We start from the raw sequence: 19,207 nt of genomic DNA, 5'->3' as shown, positions 1-19,207 counted from the left end.
GATAGATCATGATTAATAGACAAATACATGTCTGATACCTGTACAATGTAGATTGGTGCAATATACAAATGTAGATACACAGGTGACATCAGACAAAGTTAGACAACAGAATGTACATGTAATTCAGCCAGATAGATAATGTACATGTACAGGTATAAATTACCATGTACAGTTTCACTAAATCTGTGTTGTTTAACACTCTGTAGCATACAAACTGGCTAATTAACTTACATGTACATGTAGTTGTAGTGGATTCTGCTACAGTAAGTGTAAATGTACTAGCGAGTGACTCATGTTTGTCCAAGTTACGGATCTACACACAGTCTGCATTCCAATGTATACAAGCAAAAATGACTGAGAAAAAGAAGTTTACCTCTTTTTATCAGAATGAATCACAAATTCATTAATTTTGATGTTGTTGTTAAAAAAGTAGAACAAATATGACACAGTTGAAGTAGTGGAAATGTTATTATCCACAATCTATCTGTAAACAGAAATAGCCGACTGATTCAATAGTCACTTTGCAGGGTACATGTATTCATTTCATACACGTGGCAGTTTTAAACACTGCTAGGTTGGAGTAGCATCCCTAACCTTAAATCCATGATGTTCAGTTGTACATGTACATGTTCAGTGTAATGGACCTCATCCTGCACATCCTTGACTCATTTCTGACAGACAATTTATTAAATGCTATGTTCAAAGTCAATCGGAGAATACATTTACCGTACAGTTTGGAATCCAGGCTAATTACATGGTCATGTCCATGTGGACTGGAACTATTACTTTTCGATATAATTATTTCCCAATATTTTCCTTCATTCAGCCAGGGAAATTATGAATGACTTAAGGGGCCTTGTCACTACATCCCCTAGATGAATGCAATGACAAACCCAAGCTGATTAATATCTTATGTACATGTAGTGTACACTTTGCTACTCTTAATTACAAGATTGGGTTGGAGGAAAACCTATGATATTATGTCAGATATACATGTACCGTATAAATGAGTACTTACAAATGAACAAACCACAGTAAGTATAACACTGACTGACAACAAGAAATCATAAAGTGTACACTATATCCGATTTTAATCAGATTGTGACAACTCATACAATGTACATTATTGTCACAAGTGTTTTCTGGCTAAATAAAAACAAATATTGGGAGTAATAATACTAATATAATTATACCTCAAGCATGAAAACAAGGAAAAATAATGGCAGTTTCAAAAGTTTAGAAGCTCTGCAGTAGAAGTGTGATAGACACGGGTTGTCGTGGTGTGAAACAACCCGCGTACAATCCATATTTTCTGTTGAAAGATAATAACTTGGCTTGTGCATGGTGGTATAATTGGAGATACAGTAACTGGTTAGAGAGACACATGAGTCATACATGTAGTGTGTTGTGAGTAGAGTAGTAGAATCCATAGCCTGAAATCCCTGCTGTTCAGTTGTCCAGCTTGAAGAATAACTCGGTAGATGCGTACTGTTTATACTACATTTGTACTATGTACATCACTCATTCAATGCTATATTTGGGGATGTACAACTATCATGCATTATGTGAAAATATTATGAAAGCTACTTGTACCATGTGTATATGTACACGTTATGCTAATGTTCATTACAAGTTTTAAGATTGTAACTTTGAATGGTTGACATGTTTGAAATATGTGATATCTACATGTAGTACAGGATTCATTTGATCTGAGAATGTACAAGCCTCCCTTTCATTTCACTGTCAATGAAATACACTTTTAGTCTAGTGCTATCCTTCATAGAATCTTTCAGATCTTTCTTTTCAGAGACTACATTGGCAGCCATGTTGGCATGGAGACTGTATACTTTGGGAAATTCATTTTAACCACATCTTACACTGAATGACAATAAATATTCAAATGTAGTTACTTTGGAATGACAAATTAGATGTTTTGGTATACAAGGGCTCCTGGTCACAAGAGATACTGGTCACAAGGGCTCCTGGTCATGTCAATGTCTTTAAATCAATCAAAATGTCACATTCATTTCTAATTTACATGTACCATACCAAAGGTTAATGTCCTATTGGTTAAGGTTCTTGGAACCATGAACAATTCATATTTTCCACATAACTTTTTTTCTATATCCTTTATCACTACTAGTATTAGTGCTTATCTAAAACAGTATTTTGAAGAAAACTACATGCTGTTACTTGTCCAATGTTCCTACTATGATTACATGGTATTTATGTACCAGTCTTTTAATAAACCCACAAACACAATGTCACATGCAACTACTAGATGTATCATCTGGCAATTATCAGCATATATCAACCTGCCACATCACACATATACACATCACATACAAAGACACATACACATCTCATACAAAGACACGTACACATCTCATACAAAGACACGTACACATCACATCACATACAAAGACACATACATGTACACATCACATACAAAGACACATATATGTACACATCACATATAAAGACACATACACATTAAGTGTTTTACACATTAATTTTGTACACAACTACACATGTTACAAAATGTATGATGTATAGCTGAGCTACATGCATGTACATATACTGATTTTACAACAAAATGTGTACACATACACGTACATGTATTTATGTACATGTATGACCACAGTAGAACTAACTTGCAATCTACATTTGTGCAGTAGGAGTTTACTATATACATGTAATGTATATATGCCAAACTGAATGTTTTAATATTTTTCTCCTGGTTTCTTTTCATCATTGTGTGTATATATATATAGTGAACATAGCCTGTAAAATCAGCCAATGTCCTGGCTAGGGCACAATGTGACATGTTTGTTTATATTATTAGAACCCATGGTTTTTTTTTGAAAATGCTGGTAATGCCCATGACACAAATAGATGTACTAGTACAATGTACATAAAATGTAGTACATGTACATGTGTACCATATTCAAAAAAACCCCCAAACATTTTGTTTTGTATACATTTGTACATACTGTACTTTGTCTTGATTATGTGGGTAAATTTCCAGAATCCTATTTTGGACATTCTGTACAGTATACACATTTGTATGTATGATCCATGTCAATTGTCATATTTAAAGGCCAGTGTTTCAATCCTAGGTTTTTGCAATGGAGTCACAAGTATTACATGGGATGTATTCTTTTGTTCAAGACCAACATTTTTCTAAGCTTTGCCAAACAATAGTTTTTCACACCTAGATTTTAATCCTAATCTGAAGTGGCCCTATGAATATATAACATGTAAATTTGTATCTTTGTACATGTATTATTCATTGTACAACTACATAGTATATCTATCAACAGGTAGAGTTCTCACTAGGCATTAAGATATACTATTATAAAATTACATTAATAATTAAGACATAATTTTCATTGTACAAAAAATAGTCACAAAATGCAAATCTCAGTTTACAGATGTAGGTGTGAATTATGGTTGGCTGGCAAAGCTACAGATGTAGGTGTGAATTATGGTTGGCTGGCAAAGCTACAGATGTAGGTGTGAATTATGGTTGGCTGGCAAAGCTACAGATGTAGGTGTGAATTATGGTTGGCTGGCAAAGCTACAGACGTACATGTAGGTGTGAATTATGGTTGGCTGGCAAAGCTACAGACGTACATGTAGGTGTGAATTATGGTTGGCTGGCAAAGTTACAGAAAAAAGTTGATCCACAACAAAAGAATAATCTGAATTAATCCGTATTAAGATATAAAACATGAATGCGATGACCTGGGATTGAAACATAACCCTTTAAGTTAGCAATCTTCTCTACTCTACCATAAAATGACATCAATCAGGGATAGTGTGGTTTTTTTTGTAGTGACTGTCATCAAATGTGGTAGCCGGGACACAGTCTACATGTACATGTAATGTATCTCACTTTCTTATTCTGAGTTGCTGAAATGCAAATTCTATTTACAGAAATATATATAATTGTAAGCCAAAAGTTATGATTTAATACTATCACTTCATCACAATGTACACCTATCTGTATTTCGATGGTAAAACTAATCATTTTGTTAGAGAGATGTCCAGGTGACATACGTGTAGCATTTTCATGCTTGAAAGCAGAAATACTTTCACATCACTGACTACAACAGCTGGGCCAGGATAATCTTATCCATAGCAAACAGTGGCATCAATGGATAATACATACATCCACTGAATCGTGTAATGTACACAATCAGATAACTAAAACTTAGTAAAAGATGGTATTATGAAAAGTATTACAACATCAGATCGCTTGCAAAGCTATATAAGGTTGTTTTTTTCAGACTACTGTAGTGTATTATTCACACATAAAAATCATAAATTCTCCAATCACTTTCTCAGCTACATGTAGTCAACATAAACAGTGCATCATTCATACATAATTACATGTATGTAAATTAATCAACATATGTAATGTACATGTATTGTCAAGCCAATAATCTTAAATAAATAATCAGCCTTAAACTTCTAATCTCACATCAAGCTACCATATTTACAACCAATAAACCTCTACAGTTACACACTCCAAATGTTATGGTTTTCCTGTGGTTATGTTGGTTTCAAACTCGAAACCCGTAAGCTGTTACCACAAATAAGCTAAGATACACTAACTTGTCACCTCCCTTTACATACAGTACATGTATTTCACCAGAGTACAACTTTAAAGTGTTTACATGTATGCCACAGTTTGGTAACTCTGGTAACAGAAGAGGTACATGTAAATCTGGTCATCAAGCACAGATTTCTATACCTTGTACTCTCATCTTTATGTCAGATACAATGTCTGTGGGTAAACTTTGCCTACTTGCATACATGTACATGTATCATCTCTCACAAAAACACAAAGGATATTTTGTACCCAGAACATACATGTACAATATAGCCTAGAGACTTGGCTATCTAGACAAAGTCTGTCAAGCAAGACACATGATTCATGTCGAAGTAACAAAGTTTCTGGGTTATTAGAACAAGGGGTATACTTGCTTTAGGTGATTGAATAATTATTGATTTCATGTATAATTTTATTTTTTTGTGTAAAAAAATATTCAGTTCCAATGATTTCCTGTATTTGTAAGTTTTCCTTAGTCATATTGGTGACAATCATACAATGATACATCATAATGTTTGTATGTGAATTTTAATGGTTTCCCAATAAATTACAATGAAAAGTGAGTAAAACATACCTGAGTTGCCTTTCCTGTTTTACAGAAAGTTTTCCCCAAAATTATGGTCAGATGTTTATATACAACTTACTACCAAATCAGAAAGACAACTTACTACCAAATCAGAAAGACAATAGAGTTTAAATTGGGTGGCACAATGTTATTTATATATCACGTTTTTTGCTATGAATTTATACAATCAAATTACAGGCACTGATAACACACACACACACACACACACACACACACACACACACAGACACACACACACACACAGACACACACACACACACAAAATGTGACATTGTATCTCACTGAGAACACAAATAAACAGTTTTTTATGTATAAATCTTCCTTGTTTAATCCTACAGTGATGTTAATTTGTGTTCACTGAGATAAAATGTGTCACTTTATAAATTATATGCTTATGTGCTGTCAGTGTCTGTATTTTGTTTTATGTCATTTGCAACAAAAAAAACTGTGTTGTGTAATTGAAACTCTATAAGACTATAGTCACTCTGGTTTGGTAGTACATTGTACATGTACATTTTTTACTATCAAAAAATAATCAAGACACTGTTCGCTTGTTCAGACACTTGTGTTCTTATCTCTGATATCTAGTGGTTTGGATAGTTTGAGATAGTGGCTACCATGATGTACATACAGTACATACAGGCAGCAATAATGTCTACCACATGTACAAAAATAATATAATTTACTACCACAGATGTACTTGACCAAGGTCACTGTATACTACTTGACAGTTGGCAACATTTTAGATAAGTTATCATGTATGTACTTCATCTGTTGTCATCATGCAATGTACTTAAAACCAAACCATAACTACAATGTACTGTGTTCTTCATATTCAATCCAATAAAACTTTACTGTCTGCATTTAGATACTAGTAGTTCTCTTTAACTTCACCCCACGAAACAAACATACAATTTATAATTATGCAAATAAACATACACAATTGAAGACTAAAACACTGATATACCAGAATATATATATAATATATAGAAAGAAATGGAAAATGAATATAAATGCCGTTAAAATTTGGCACAGTACATTTAATTTAATATCAATAAATATAAATACAAATTAATACTTTAAATCTAATATGCAATTTTACTAAATAGGTTTATGATCCTAAAATGAGAATACATGTACTTATATTGAATGTTTATTGTATGAGTGACTAGGAAAACAAATGGTTTCTATGGTAATATTCTGTAATAGGGTAACCAAACTGGTTTTTATGGTGATGCTCTGAGGTCATCATTCCAAGGTTAGAAGTCAGAGGATGTGTCTATTTTATATATAACTGGACATGTTACTGGTACACTTGATTTTCATACTACCATGACATGACTGTTCTGTATCAACTACATGTACAGTAGCTGATACACAACATTGTTTTCATTATCTATACACAGTTAAAAATATGTACCTACATACATAAATGTATATACCCCAATTTTGCTCTTTTACACGTATTCATCTTTAGATTGCGAAAAATGGTTGAATATTGCAGAAATGATCCATGATGTGCATATATGATGTACATTACATTTAATGTATCATACATGTACAATACATACAGGTCATTTGTTCCACTTTAAACAGTAATTACACAAAATCTATTTTACTCCAAAAATTAAACAGCCCATCAATTATTGTTCTTTGAATATTATGATTTGTCAATAGTTCTGTTTCTAATCATGGTACAAGTTTGACTCTAAAAATGACTTTTTTAGCAGCTCATGATGAATTTTAGTGTAACTGTAAGGTACTTAGTACTTAATCCACAACTTTAGTACTTAATCCACAACACTTACGGTATCTATGGAAATTTAATATCATATACAAGATAAAGAATCCTTTGATCACATACATGTTATGATACAAGTACACATTAAATATTTACAAATTAAAATGAATCTACATAGACTGACCTTCAAAGTATCTTGTACAAAATACAGAGTTGTGTTTTTGTAATGCTTGGAATTGAGAATGTTAATTGATGCATTTACTTTGGCTAATGAGTTGAGTTTGGTTATAGTGATTAAATTAAGTAAGAGGTACATGTATGCTAATTTAGTAGTATTACAGTGAAAGATAAGACATTACACAGTTACAGCAAATAAATAAACTTAACAAATCTTTGTAGACTATCTTATGATGGCAACCTCTTGCTCTCTCTGACACTTACATGTAGTCAGTCTGACCTCATCATATTCTGACTGAAAACCTTCTAATCTAAAAACATGAGGTTGTGATTGAAATTGTTATCAATCATGTATTGAGATGTGTTTACGGATTTCATATCAAGTTTGTATCTATGTATAATTCAGTTACTGCATTCTCATCAGTATGTACTATAGTACAATGTAGAATTGGAAATTGACTACATGTACTTAGTACATATATACTCTTACTTCATCTTTTCCATGTCTTTTATATTCCTGCCAAATTTAAAACTATGTACATTTACCGACTGCAATGTTGTTACAATTTACAAAACTGGCAACAGAGAGTGGAAAATATGGTGAAATTTTTATAATTTCCCATTACCATGATTGTAAACCTTCTGGGATATTTTATCTACTTTACTAAATTAAATGTACAATGTACATGTAATTGTTGTTCTAATGCTTCTTCAGCAATAATTACTAAATGTAAAACTAAAATTGTTTGAGTATTCTTGAAGTATCTACACTGAGCAAACTTCTCAAAATGTTTAAGGTGCTGAGTCTGTATTCCTCTGTGGGTTCACTGTTCACACTGGACTTTACATTGTTGGTTCAGGAAATGGAAAGTTATCAATTACATTTGCTTTACCATGTTTCCATTTACAGGGTGGTGTACAACATAGCTCATGCATCACTTTCCAATTTCCTACAGCCTGGTTTCACTTTCAGCCTCATATTAACACAAGATTAGGCCAGTGCAGAAATCAACCATTCCAGGTGCTAACACATGCTGATAGCATGGGGTACAATGTATTGGTGCCACCCCAGTGTTAATTAGCACAAAGCAATTTGCTAGCCCATTTAGAAAGCAATTATCATGATTACATGTATTGAGCTGTGCTGCACACTACACATGTTCATCTTGCATGTGTATACAATGTATGTAACATAGCTGCTACAAATTCAAATGATTCAGAAAGTTTTGTGAACAACACTTGTCTGTAAATATAAGCTGCCCTTCAGATCTGTTAGTCAATAATTTATTGTCTGTATATCACCTATGACATGGCAAGGGAATCAAAAGATAACAAGATTTTCTGAAAATGTACACACAATTAAACACTTTATAAAAGTCAAATTGCAATTTGTCTGTGATAAATATAACTCCTGTATGGGGCATTTACTTTTGTATTATTAAATAATATCTTTCTATATTAACAATACATTAAAACATGTATTGTATAATATGCCTGTATATTGTTCTTAAAAACCTGTTTTGTATAGGTTTTATTTACTTATAGTAGCACTTCTTCCAAAGCTGCAACGTTCAGACATGTACAAAAAAACATGCACACATCTCAGAGTTGTACACACCTCAAACAAATGTATATAGGTATACATGTACAGTGTGTATTTTTATAGAGCCATATACACTATCCCTGTTGACAAAGTACCAATAATAACAATTCCTCCATCACAAATAGCACAAATGGCTTTCCCTATTTATGCAATTGACTGACCTTGTGTTTAACAAATTAATACAAAATTTATGAAGCCATTTAATTTATTTGTCACATCAAACTTACATATTACAAGAATAAATTATCCCATGAATGAATGAAGCTATATAATTTAAAAGTTAATGAATGTAGTCATATCTATAATTCTAAAGGCCCATAATTCAATGCTAGGTTCTCACATTCACATTAGCACCATCTTATTAGAGACAAAGGGATTATTCTTTAATCTTTTGTTCTGGACTAACTTTCTCTTTGCCAAACAACTGTTTTTCACATCTAAATTTTAATACTAAACTAATCCTACATTTTGTACCTGGACCTCTAAGCAAAATGTGTGCATCATTACCAAATGGCTGTGTTTAACAGTCTCTATCTATAAGGCCCAGTTCTGATTAAAATCTATGTGTGGTAAAGGTTGGTCTACAACAAATTATTGATCCAATGAAATCCTTATATTATGACATGACGCTACTGATAAGATAACACTGATGATAAAACCTAGGATTGCATCCCAGGCCTTTAACTTAAGTACATAATGATGTAAAATGCTTTTCATCCTTTGATTTCTCTCAATGGTTGTCCAATATGTTAATATGTTCATGTATATACATGTAACTATTTGTTCTGTTGTCCTCATTATCAATCTAATCTTATTTTCTAGGAGAGAGCACTTACAATTTACTAGGTGTGTTCCATAAACACTTTACAGGTACACGTATGTGTAAATGTATTGCTGACAGTATATCTACATGTACATTGTATATATGTGTGTGTGTGTGTGTGTGTGTGTGTGTGTGTGTGTGTGTGTGTGTGTGTGTGTGTACAAAATAACCAAACATCACCAAAAAATTCAAGCAACTTCTCAGAGGGACTGTGTCATATCAAAACATAGTAGTTGCTGTCTTATAATTTTTTATGTCAAATTGTTCTTACAAAGAAGTTGAGAAGGACCCACTCCATAACTTGTCCTTCATAATTGGATGCAATGTATAAGGTTCAATTTTGTACATACAACAACATGGTGGTATTAGGTTTGTTTACACTGTACATAATAGATCCTGCCAGGTGCCATATTACCACAATCCATAAGGCAAAAAAAAAACCCAAAACAGTTGTTTTTGGTCAGGATATTTGTCTTGGGTTGTGCAACAATGAAAATGTTTGAAATATACAAATGAAAATAATTCAGAAATCAATATTTGACACTAAATTTCACTGTACAATTTAGTGAACGCATACAGCAAACTGTTAACACAAATGTGTCTGTACATTTAGATAATTACATGTACATACTTTAATAACTGATTACATCATTATCCCACAAGATGAAAATATGCAAAATAGTACATAATAGTTTGAAACAATATCTGTCATACACATGTGGTGATAGGATTAATATGGTGTGACACATCAGTATCATATGTCACAGAGTAAACCATTTCAACAACCTAGTATGGTATTTACTTTTCAAAATGAAGATAAATTTACAGTGTTAGTCAATGCTCTGCCTCACTGCTACATACCTTAATTCTTTAATTACCAACTTTACTGCAGATTAACTAGTTACATGTAACATTAACAAACATGCCTTAAATATTGTAAAGGAAGTGAGCATATTGAGTGAGTGAGTGATTTTTATTATGATTTGGTAAATATGTAATGTATCTGATTGTGTGTGTGTGTGTGTGTATGTCTGTGTGTGTGTGTGTGTGTGTGTGTAACGAGTGGAAAATAATGTAAATCAAAAACTACACACACACACACACACACACAGATAGACATGTTACTTTTCTTTCTTCAATTTCAATTCATTTATACATTATTTGGTTGACTTTCATCTGTATACATGTATAGTAATTTGGTATTTAATGTAAAAAGCCAATGTATCATGTACATGTATTGTGATTCTCATTGCTTTAGTAAATCAATTCCTGCATGTTGGTAACCCATAGGCAGGGTCCCTTTGAATTCACATTTGGATCTTTAGATTGAAAGGCTAAATAGGAATAGAAAGGTACACATCAGGAGGACACATGGAATCTACCAGTTGACATGTTAGCTCTGCTGGCTAGAGCACTCTGACTAGTATTCAGGGGACATGGGTTAGAATCCTACTCATCTAATACTTTTCTTTCCACAATTTCATTTCATTCAATTATACATTATCTGGGGGAGTTTCATCTGTAAGTAATATTGTGTGTATATATAATGACAGAACCCCATGTCATATGAGTGCAAGTGTGGCATACTCATGGTATTTGCATGAATGCTTGTTGCAGTACTTGTACTTTCACAATCGTACAGCAAGTGAAAGTGCAACAGAAATAAACATGCATTCAAATACCTGAGTACTCACACTAAAACTAATGTGGCATAGGTAGGGTTCTGTTATTATTATCTATCTTTATCTGAAATGGCAAATTTTCATCAAAATCATCAAAACCCTGCAGTGCTAGTGATCTTGGCCAATTTTGCTGTGTGTAGCAAAAGATCGCATCCTCATTTGCATGCAGGTATCCAATGATGTTTTTGGTATTTCACTGCAGTGAAAATACCACTAGTAAGCACGCACCAGTGTAAGTAATCTCTGGTACATATGTAATTATATATAGATTGATAGATATATATAGATATATAGATATTAGATAGATACATTGTAGATAGATATATAATAGAGAACCCCTTCTTTCTATGTCATGTCAGAATCAACATATTTCAGAATGTAATTCATAACACACTTACTGTTAATATGATTGTATCCTTTAACTTTAATACATTACCAGAGGTAACGTAGTGCATACGTGCACTACATGGTGAATAAGCTTCACTACCGTAGTAGTAGTAGTAGTAGTAGTAGTAGTAGTACTACTACTAGTAGTACTAGTACTGTATACCAACTGCACTATCAAATTATCATACTAAAATTACGCTCGGAAATAACGACGGTACGAAAATCACATCGACGTAGACTATAAGTTAATCTACTAATGTATTAGTGAGATCCATGGTGGATCTTTAATCCATGGACAGTCGAGAGAAACTGTATATGATTCAAACAGTCACGTGTACACCGTCTACAGAATGGACACATCCAAGTCAACACTCCACATAGAGATGGGTGACGTTGCAACCTTGGGCGATTTGCAATGTTTCACATAAACAATGCCATATTTCTATAAGACGACAGACGTTTTACATAATATGAGTTACTCATGTGAAATATGCTGGTAACCAATTAAATACTGATGCTCAATATTGAAGGAACAACAAAATGTTACAAGAATATTTCATAAAACGCCAGTTCCCCTTCGTTGCCGGACACTCGTACACGGTACAGTAGCTTTAGTTAGTATTAGTAGTCTCCTCCAGCAACGGCCACACGATGTTACATACGTGGTCATCTTTTACAAATAAACCTAGCCAATGGATATTTTACGCTAAACACCTAAACAATCGATTTCTTTCACCGACTTCTTAGTATCAAATGAAGATTGTGAAATACGTTTCAAACTTACCTCGGAATTGAGTGTTGTATTGCTTGACTTGCAACGTAGGCAAGACACTTCTGTCAGTCGCTTCACCGGCACTTGCACCCCTAGCTTGTTAGAAATAATTTGTACTGCTTTGTCACGCCAATATAGTACGGTTTTGTCTTTTCACGAAGTTCGACGTACGCAATTTTTATAGATAAAGATAGAACCATACGTTAGATGTATGTATTTGTCGCGAGTTTGACGTGTCCCCCTAAAATGCCATATTTAGGACAACTGAGTGTTTTCCAGTGGCCTAAGTGGTGTTAATTGAGGGCGCCCTAAAAAAATAAACCGACAGCTCAAGCAACCTGCAGCTACCTGGATATGAGGTGAGATTAGTGCCAAAACACTTGTCTTAACATTATTTTTAGTTTACATTTTCATTTTATTCTCCCATTTTGTCTCCATTTTTATCTCATTGTGTTCACATTTTTATTTCAACCTCTCATTTTGTTTGCATTTTTATCTAATTGTGTTTGCATTTTTATTTCAACCTCTTATTTTGTTTGCATTTTTATCTAATTGTGTTCACATTTTTATTTCAACCTCTCATTTTGTTTGCATTTTTATCTAATTGTGTTTGCATTTTTATTTCAACCTCTCATTTTTGTTTGCATTTTTATCTAATTGTGTTCACATTTTTATTTCAATCTCTCATTTTGTTTGCATTTCTATCTCATTGTGTTTGCATTTTTATTTCAACCTCTCATTTTGTTTGCATTTTTATCTAATTGTGTTCACATTTTTATTATTATTATTATTTTAATGTTGCATAAGTATACTTTAAGGCCTGTCCCACAATCCTTTACACAAAATGGCTGGTACAAATGGTTTGACACGGGCTAATGAACTGCTAGCAATTAATGATTCCCTTCGATTATCATCCCAAGATCATTAGTTCAAGAACATGAAGAAACAACTGTGTTCTCAAAAACACCCAATCATCGGGTAGAAAATTCGATTGAACTGAATACTAAAATATGTCCATGGAAACAACATAATATATCTATATGCCTATAATAGCCATAGCCATAGTATGATAAGTGAAACTGCGACTGATGAAGAGACCCTATAGTTGGTTTCGAAACGTTCATCTAGAAGGATCAACTATTACCGATCCGGGAACGTATCGCTAAAAGTTTCCCTACATAAACCAACCCAAAATTGTAAGGGTTCCAACCTGTACATAACAACCACACGGCTGGTTAACTCTAACCAAAATACCATACAACCTGGATGAATTTTGTCCATGTTCGGAGCCCCATCCCCCTCTCATACATAGCTGCAGAACATTTTATAACCTCAACTTTTCTTGAACCTAGAGATGTTCGGCAAATTTCTACACCACCTGCATTTTCGATTTTAAGATACGCATCACTCAAAAACTCAATCACCTCCAAGCCATTTAAATTTACAGGCATGTGTAATTTTTTCTCACCAAGGCCAGCTTTCACCAATTCCCTCTTTCCCTGCAAAGTAGGAACCCAATCCTAACGTGACCCAAACGTGTGGCCAAGTTGGACGCCCGGCTGGTCGACTCCATGAGCGGGATGCAGATGCAGTGCCCTCACAGACCTGCCATGAGGAGGACGACTCCTAGAACGAAAACACCTACTCGATCAACTCACTCCTCAGCACTTGTGTCTGCGATGTTGGAGTAGCTGTAGTCATAATCTGGGCACGGGTTGGCGGTGTCTATAGAGCTTGGCATGATTTGACATTGCGTGGAGAGTCCCCAACATGCCCGATGCTCGATTGTGATTGAGAGACGGTGGGTGATGTGATCAAAGGGGGTAGCGGCGTTCTTCCTCCGGATAGAGCTTGTCTAAGCAAGCTGCTGGCCTCATTCAGTGCCTGACATGCCTCAGATATCATGGCACTGTTCAGAGAAGCAAATCCATCTGTACTAGAAGTATTGGAGTGGCCGCTGCCCCACTTCTACGATGACCAGACGATATTTTTAACCGCGGAAACATGTGCCCTTTAACTTAGTACTTTATTATCACGGATGATTGAAAGTTTCACGAAAGCGTGACACTGAACAAAGAGTCAGTCACCTTTAAGTACAGGTGTCAAAAACTTCCTAAATCTGTCCAACGAACTAAAACGATAGCGAAAGTATTTATTTCGTGTAAAATTTAAGAATTTCACACTGACAGGAAAGCCAACTCTAGGCTAGGGAGATACATAAATTATGATAATGAGATAGATAATAAAAATGTGAACACAATGACAACCAAATAAAAATGTGAACACAATTAGATAAAAATGCAAACAAAATGAGAGGTTGAAATAAAAATGCAAACAAAATGAGAGGTTGAAATAAAAATGCAAACACAATGAGAGGTTGAAATAAAAATGTGAACACAATTAGATAAAAATGCAAACAAAATGAGAGGTTGAAATGAAAATGCAAACAAAATGAGAGCTTGAAATAAAAATGCAAACAAAATGGGATGTTGAAATAAAAATGCAAACACAATGAGAGGTTGAAATAAAAATGTGAATACAATTAGATAAAAATGCAAACAAAATGAGAGGTTGAAATAAAAATGTGAATACAATTAGATAAAAATGCAAACAAAATGAGAGGTTGAAATAAAAATGCAAACACAATGAGATAAAAATGGAAACACAATGAGATAAAAATGTAAACAAAATGAGAGGTTGAAATAAAAATGCAAACACACTGAGAGTATGAGGTGAGATTATGCCAAAACACTTGTCTTAACATTATTTTTAGTTTACATTTTCATTTTATTCTCCCATTTTGTCTCCATTTTTATCTCATTGTGTTCACATTTTTATTTCAACCTCTCATTTTGTTTGCATTTTTATCTAATTGTGTTTGCATTTTTATTTCAACCTCTTATTTTGCTTGTATTTTTATCTAATTGTGTTCACATTTTTATAAAAATGGAGACAAAATGGGAGAATAAAATGAAAATGTAAACTAAAAATAATGTTAAGACAAGTGTTTTGGCACTAATCTCACCTCATAAAAATCATCATCTGGCTTGGTTTACTGTTTATGTATACAGTTTTTACAGTGAATGGTGTACGCTTCATAACTGATTACCCGGATGTACGGAAGTAAAATTAGCATATCAAAGGAGGATATTTCGTATGCATCAATGTGAAATTTCGACAGAAATATGGGGAAAAATGAAGTGAATAAAGAAAACTAATCTATTTAACTTTCACGTACATGTTACAGAGGTAAAATAAATCTAATTTATATACTTTTAGTCAAATGTAATGTACTAACTAATACTACTTAATGAATTCAATTATCGTGTTGCCGTTCGAAAACCGCACACAATGTTTTGTTCGTTGAGATACGGTCCCACCAGCCCCATTTATCAGTATCGCTTCTCGGCCTTTTGGCTAAGATCATGTGTAGTATCTGTTCTTATCAGCTTAATATCTGATACGCTGCTCATCGAGCAGCTCGATATTAAACTGATTTTTGGAAACGGGCCATGGAATAGGGGCTTGCTCCATCCTGGCCACGGATCGACCCGGTATTGCAGTACCTCCGGGAACGGTCCACCTCTTATTTAAAATTAAAAAATAGATATAAAAGCCCATTTCTCGGTGATGCGTTTACCGGTAGGGTGGCTGCAGTTTATATGAACATGCATGCATGCACACAAGCACATATTTACACACATGCGCATTTAAACACACTCAGGTATATACACACACTATATGCACTCAACATATCTATGGATGTGATTTTGGATAACACAACCAGGTACATGAATGAATCTTTATTTCACCATGATCAATCGTGTCAAAAGCTTTTTTAGGTCAATAAATATACCGAAGGTAGTGTATCCATCATCCATTTTATCGGAGAGATCAGATACTAGGTCAGCAAGTGCAAGTTTGGTGCTATACTGCTTTCGAAAGCCATACTGGGTACTGATAAGAATGTCGAATTTGTCCAGAAAAGATAACAGCTGGTCCTTGACGACTGACTCGATAACTTTGCTAAGTGTAGGTAAAATGGAGATCGGCCTATAGTTGCCTACATCTAGTGCACATCCTTTCTTATAGATTGGAGTGATCTTTGCAAACTTAAGAGCATCTGGAAAGATGCCAGTAGCTAAAGAGCAGTTTACAATATATGCTAGAGGACCAGAAATAACAGGACTTGCATCGATGACTACCTTCGGGTGAATGTGATCGTGTCCCATGGCTTTACATGGGTCCATGCGTTTAATTATGTTAACTATATCATTATCAATGACAGGGTGGAAGAAGAATGAATGGGGATGACAATCATGGCATTATTATGTGAAGTCTGCATGATGCGTCTCTGCAGAAATATTAATACTAACCGGGTCACAAGAGTGATGCAATAGCTTTGATTCACATATCTCACATCTTTTACATTGATATGGAAGGAACCTGAAAAATAAGACAATGCACCTGCCAAGTGATGACAGTTAACTGAAGGATAATGTTATTGACTTCTGTGTTTCTAACGACCTGAGTGACCATATGTTATGGTATCTTACAAAATTTTGTAATGACGCCCTCTATGACCAGACAAGAAAATAATCAAAACATCATTGATGGTAAGGTGGTGTTATCATAAAGCATATCTGGACAAAAGTTATCATTTATTGCTGAAATTTAGGACTTTTAATAACTACTTGTATATCCTTCTAACTTAATTTATTGTCATTTCTAAGTCATCTTGACTGTTAAAGTAAGATTATGAATTTAAAGTAGTATCACCAACTATTTTTCTTTCTTATTTCAATTTCTATAACTAAAGGACCAACCCATCATTTTAATAAAGCTATTACAATGAAAAATGTACAAAAAAATGAAACAACAAGGGTCACTCTGACTACCATTTTACCCATCTGACTGACCGGATTGTTATCTATTAAACTAATGTTTAATACCCGGTCCAACATTGCCTTAATAGAAGCAAAACACTGCAGATCTGCCAGGGGGAAAACCCCAAGGACTCCCTCACCCCCAGAGGTCACTCATGCATTAAACCAACAATCAGATGCACCAACAACCTTTTTACTGTACATGTCATAATGGTTTTAAACTTTTCTTAAATATTTTCACCCTATTCTAATTTGAGATGATACATGTATTGTCTTTTAAAGATGTGAAATGTTTGCCAAGGTAGTCTAAAATTGCCTTAAACTATGATTAAAATTCCCCTACCAATGATACTACCAGTAGATGTGCTGACCTTTACTACATGTATGATGCATTTAACTTATTTCAACCCTATGCAAGTTATAAAGAATAGTTTCTGGTGCGGTCTTGTAAAGCATGCATCGAGTTATTGCTTGAAAGGGTCTGAATAGCCTAAAAATTGGCTTTAAGAGTAAAAATCCTCCATGGCTTCTAGAGGGAGAGACCCCCTTGGACCCCCCACATGAGGTGGACATATCCCAGTCTCAAGCTCTTCCACTCTTACTGTCAAGATGCTATCAAAGTATATCTCAAAAGTATTTCAACCCTGTATAGTTGCTTTTTATATGTTAGTGCTGTCTTGTAAAGCTTGGAAATTATTGTCTGAAAGGGCTTGAATAGTCTCAAAATTGACTTTTCAGAGTAAAAAACCTCCATGACTTCTAGGGGGAGACCCCCTATAAGAGATATACATATTCCCTGCTCAAGCTTTCCCATACCTTTCACTGTGAAGATGCTATTAAACTCATTTTGGAATATATTTACCATGTGTAGTCAATAATTATAATTACATGTATGATAGTGCTAACCCGGGATCTTATAAAGTAGATGCAAGACAGTGAAGCAGCCCTCACTGAGTCGTGATAAAAAAAAATACCTGTCATGTACCATATTATATATGGGGGGGGGGGGGGGGGGGGGTCATCATATTTTAGAATTACGTGATAGGGGGTCAGCCTGTTTTTGGTTTTACAGATACGGGGGGGGTTGGGGGGGGGGGGGGGGGTTGGTGGTCAGTGACTTTTTGTCGGCCCAATTTAAGAATCCACCCCCCCCCCCACTGACCAGTCCCTTATTGCTCAGTCAAAATGTCCATCCAATTTTTTTCTTTCTACAACTTAAGACTATTTGAATGTCTATACCCGAAAGGTAAGCTTTTAACAACGTATTGCCTAGGTGACATTAAAGATGAGGGTCAAGGTCAAAGTGTCATTAGAAAGCTTGCCATTGATACCACGGTGAAGACAATAAAATAAAGTCTATCTACTAAGTTTTCAATGTTACTCGGCAAAATATTAATTTTATGACAAAGGTATGGTGCATTCTTAAGATGTAGCCTAATTACTGAAAATCATTAATCATGCAAATGACTAATTAAAACCAAGTGTTACATCAGTAAGCTTATGCGACTTTTGCACCCTGGTATCATGAATGTACGTACCAAATTATATGGAACTTGAAGCGTGCAGTGCACTGTTCATGTATAGCTGCCTAATTACTGAACATTAATTATGCAAATTACTCATTAAAACTGAAAGCTATCATCAAAAAGCTTTTCAGAACATGTGCCCTTTCATGTGGTTGATGATGTATTGGCCAAATTACATTGAACTTTAAGAGTGCATTCTTAACTTATAGCCTAATTACTGAAAATCGTCAATTATGCAAATGAGTCATTAAAACTGCAAGCTATATTATCAAACTTTATATGACGCATGCACTTTGTTATCTATGCATGTCCCATATTATATTGAATTTGAAGCTTGTAATCTTAAGATACAGCCAAATTACCAAAAACCTTTAACTATTTAAATAGCTCATTAATATTCATGGCA

At 34.3% G+C, this 19,207-nt stretch overlaps 1 protein-coding gene and 1 non-coding gene across 2 annotated transcripts in view; one reads left to right on the top strand and one right to left on the bottom strand.

Annotated features, from left to right (window-relative positions):
- LOC144433877 (polypeptide N-acetylgalactosaminyltransferase 1-like) overlaps nt 1-12,521 on the bottom strand; it is a 50,297-nt gene extending 37,776 nt beyond the window's left edge. The window contains exon 1 of the mRNA XM_078122268.1: nt 12,402-12,521. The gene's annotated coding sequence lies outside the window, so the exon portion shown is untranslated. The remainder of the gene's footprint in view (nt 1-12,401) is intronic.
- A 3,265-nt stretch (nt 12,522-15,786) lies between these two features.
- Nucleotides 15,787-15,977, top strand: LOC144434730 (U2 spliceosomal RNA). Its single transcript, XR_013480848.1, has one exon. It is a non-coding gene; the product is annotated as a U2 spliceosomal RNA (small nuclear RNA).
- The last annotated feature ends 3,230 nt before the right edge of the window (nt 15,978-19,207 follow it).

This window comes from Glandiceps talaboti, chromosome 4 (assembly GCF_964340395.1).
Source record: "Glandiceps talaboti chromosome 4, keGlaTala1.1, whole genome shotgun sequence".
In the NCBI taxonomy this organism is placed as follows: domain Eukaryota; kingdom Metazoa; phylum Hemichordata; class Enteropneusta; family Spengelidae; genus Glandiceps; species Glandiceps talaboti.
Note: the sequence above shows the minus strand (reverse complement) of the source record. Positions and strands in the feature narration are given on the sequence as shown.